The 4359-nt window shown below is 43.5% G+C and overlaps 1 pseudogene; it reads left to right on the top strand.

Annotated features, from left to right (window-relative positions):
* The first annotated feature begins 286 nt into the window (after positions 1-286).
* LOC103299987 (ruvB-like 1) lies at positions 287-4359 on the top strand (annotated as a pseudogene).

The following is a 4359-nucleotide window of genomic DNA, read 5'->3' as shown; positions in this document are numbered from 1 at the left end:
GAAGAGAAAAGCTGGTGAGCCAGCATTCCCTTCTCTGGTAGTAAGTATTCATTTAAATGATTTTTGGAGAAAGTTTTTATTTTCTATTTCAGTCCTTTCTTCCTTTTCTGAAGCAAGAGGATAAGACTGATGTGAATTTTAAGGGAAGAAGGAGGAAAAAGTGGTCAGTATCATAACAGTAGTGTGAAGGAGAGATTTTAAGCAAGGGAATGTTCCTTTCATCATTCCACAATTCTGCTTATATTTTGAGTCTTGTCTCCAGACTCAGTGTCCATGGATAAGGGTAATGAAGTGGTAAGTCTCAGTATTACTCTTTGTGATGGACTGAATTATGTTCCTCCCAAATTCATATTTTGAGGCCTTAATCTCAAATGTGTTGGTATTTGGTATGGGGACTTTAAAAAGTAACTAGAGGCCTGGTGCACGAAATTCGTGCATGGGGTCGGGAGTGTCCCTCAGCCCAGCCTGAAACCTCTCCAATCTGGGACCCCTCAAGGGATGTTCAACTCCCTATTTAGACCCGATCCTGGTGGGCAGTCGGACATCCCTCTCACAATCCAGGACTGCTGGCTCCCAAATGCTCGCCTGCCTGCCTTCCTGATTGCCCCTAAATGCTTCTGCCTGCCAGCCTGATCACTCCCTGACCACTCCCATGCCAGCCTGATTGATGTCTAACTGCTCCCCTGCCAGCCTGTTTGCCCCCAACTTCCCTCCTCTGTCGGCCTGGTCACCCCTAACTGCCCTCCCCTGCAGGGTTGATTGCGCCAACTGCCCTCCCTTGCAGACCTTGTCCCTCTCAACTGCCCTCCCTTGCAGGCCTGGTGCCTCCCAACTGTCCTCCCCTGCTTTCCTGATTGCCCACAACTGCCCTCCCTTGTAGGCCTGATCCTTCCCAACTGCCCTCCCCTGCTGGCCATCTTGTGGTGGCCCTCTTGTGTCCACATGTGGGCAGGATCTTTAACCACATGGGGGCAGCCATCTTTTGTGTTGGAGTGATGGTCAATCTGCATATTACTCTTTTATTATTTAGGATAGAGGCCTTGTGCACAGGTGGGGGCCAGCTGGTTTGCCCTGAAGGATGTCCCGGATCAGGGTGGGGGTTCCCTTGGGGTGTGGGGCTGCCTGGGCGAGGGGCCTGTGGTGGTTTGCAGGCCAGCCATGTCCCCCAGTGACCCAAGCGGAGGCCCTGGTATCTGGAACTTATTTACCTTCTACAATTGAAACTTTGTAGCCTGGAGCAGAGCTAAGCCCCCTGCTCTCTCTGTGGCTGCCTGCTGCCATTTCTGTTTGGATTTGTTTACCTTCTATAATTGAAACTTTGTAGCCTGGAATGGAGGCCTAGGCTGGCCAGGGCTGCAGAAGCTTGGCTTCCTCTATTGCCAGGGAAACCCAAGCCTCTCTCCTGCTCTCTGTGGCTGCAGCCATCTTGGTTGGGCTTAATTTGCATACTCGCTCTGATTGGCTGGTCAGTGTGGCTTGTGGGTGTAGTGGAGTGATGGTTAACTTGCATATTACTATTTTATTGGGTAGGATTAGGATTACATGAGGTCATAAGGGTAGGGCCCTAATCTGATGGCATTGGTGTCATTATAAAATGAGGAAGAAACACAAAAGTGTTCTCTCTCTCTCTGTGTGTGTGTTCACTTGGCACCTTGTTCATAGATTTATGACCTCTAAAACTCTGAGAAACTGTAGTTTCACCCACCCAATATGTTATTTTGTTTTGGCAGCCTAAGCAGGCTAAACTATAATATACTCTGCAACTCACATTTCATATCATGGAATGTTTGTATATTAATCACCTGCTTAAGGCAGTGTCTTCAGTGTTACCTTCAGTTCAAGCATTTATTCTACCCTAGGGTACTAGGCATTGATAGTTGTCTAGAGTTAGCACAACTCTCCTTCTTTTGGATCTGTTAGATGTCACAACTTCACACACACCTCACTAATATAGGCAAACTAGACCAAAGGCCATGCATTGGCTAGGTCTCTATACTGTCAACTGAGTAACTATGGTAAAAACAGTTATTCATCCATCACTTTTCATAAGTCCCCCACAATTCTTATGTCAACAATGATCTGGACTTTGAAGAATTAATTTTAGGGCCTAGAAATTCTTTTAAAGTGTATACTATTTCTGCAGGTGCTTAATGAGCCCTATTAAAGTTAACTGGTGGCCTGGGAAAGATAGCTTGATGTTGGCGGGAAGTGCCTATTTGGGTTTGTGTTGTGTTATACTTTAGTGTATGGTAGAGCAACATCAAAATGGAAAATTCCATTAAAAATATACATTGATCACCTAATGTGGATGGGGAAAAAAAAAAAATATATATATATATATATATATATATATATATATATATATATATATATGTTATATATCAGTTTTTCAGTTGTTGTTTTTTTCATTTTTGTCACATCTTCCTAAGAATTTCAATTTATAAAATAGATATAAATGCAAAAACTTTAATTTCATTAGAGGTGGGCTACCTGAGCAGTAATGCCTTTTCAGATATCCTTTAGAGCAATGAGGCTCTGCAGTATCACTTTTAAAAACCTTGCTTACTTAAAGTATGTTACTCTTTATAAGATTTGATTCTTTGGGCAAATATTGAATAATTCTTATTGAAACATGTTGCAAAGGATATTAAGCTATTGCCAAGGCATTGCTAAGAGATACACAATATTATTCAAAAAGAGTGAAAAGAAAGGAGTGATACTGAAGATACTTGCTTGGCAGACAAGGCTGGCATATTTACCCACACTATGCAGTGTTTCAAGAAAGAACAACCAGAGGGTTGTGGCTGCCTTCAAGTTCCCTTCCCATCCATCCCAATTTGAGGTAGAATTTTTTGGTCTTTTTCAAAGAAAGCCTAAGGGGAAAATATCAAACATTTCAGTTTTTAGATATAACTTCTGCAAGCAAGTAGGTGGGATTGAGAGATGATTGAAAGTATCAATGGAATAGGCCAGATCCGAGCACTTTTATGCATAATATTTAAAGTGCCACTACAGCCCTAGCCAGTTTGGCTCAGTGGATAGAGCATTGGCCTGCAGACTGAAGTGTCCTGGGTTTGATTCTGGTCAAGGGCACATACCCGGGTTCCAGGCTTGATCCCCAGTAAGGGAGGGGGGGTGCACGAGGCAGCTGATCAGTGATTCTCTCTCATCATTGATGTTTTTATCTCTCTCTGCCTCTCTCTTTCTCTCTGAAATCAATAAAAATATATTAAATTGTTTGGTTCCTTTGGCTTTTTAAAAATTGTTTAAAGTATTACATGTAGTAGTACATATATCTCCTTTCTTTCTTCCATTCTCCCAGCCTCCCCTACCTCCTGTTGCATGCCCTCATCCCCCCCCCCCCGCAGTGTCTTGTGTCCATTTGTTGTGATTATATATATGTGCATACAAGTCCTTTGGTTGATCTCTTTCCCCCCCTCCCCAACACTCCCTTGCTTTCCCGCTGTAAATTGACAGTCTGTTTGGTGCTTTACTGCCTCTGTATCTATCTTTTTGTTCATCAGGTTATAATGTTCTTTGTTTTTCATAAAAGAGTGAGATCCTGTGGTATTTTTCTTTCATTGCGTGGCTTATTTCACTTAACATAATGCTCTCCCCAGCATTTTTGAAAGTTTGCAGAAAGAGAGAGTGGAGCCTGGAGATGTGATTTACATTGAAGCCAACAGTGGAGCCATAAAGAGGCAGGGCAGATGTGATACCTATGATACAGAATTCAACCTTGAAGCTGAAGAGTATGTCCTCTTGCCAAAGGGGGATGTGTACAAGGAAGAAAGAGCCCATCCAGGATGTTACCTTGCATGACTTGGACGTGGCCAACACCCAGCCCAGTGGGGATAAGAAAAAGAATTCAGAAATCATGGGCAAACTTCGAAGGGAGATTAACAAGGTGGTGAACGAGGACATTGATCAGGACATTGCTGTGCTGGTTCCAGGTGTGCTTTTTGTTAATGAGGTCCACATGCTGGACATTGAGTGCTTCACTTACCTGCACTGGGCCCAGGAATCTTCTATTGCCTCCATTGTCATCTTTGCATCTAACTGAGGCAACTGTGTCATCAGGGGCACTGAGGATATCACCTCTCCTCATATCATCCCTCTCAACCTTCTGAACTGAGAAATGATCACCTGGACCATGCTATACACTCCACAGGAAATGAAACAGATCATTAAAATCCATGCCCAGACATAGAAAATCAACATCAGTGAGGAGACACTGAACCACCTGGGGGAGATCTGTACCAAGACCACTTTTTCCTGATAACACCAGCCAACTTGCTTGCTAAGATCAACGGGAATGATAGCATCAAGAAAGAGCGCATCAACTGTTGTACAAAATAG

This window comes from Eptesicus fuscus, chromosome 1 (assembly GCF_027574615.1).
Source record: "Eptesicus fuscus isolate TK198812 chromosome 1, DD_ASM_mEF_20220401, whole genome shotgun sequence".
Lineage (NCBI taxonomy): Eukaryota > Metazoa > Chordata > Mammalia > Chiroptera > Vespertilionidae > Eptesicus > Eptesicus fuscus.
The sequence above is the reverse complement of the archived record's forward strand: the minus strand, read 5'-3'. Positions and strand labels throughout refer to the sequence as shown.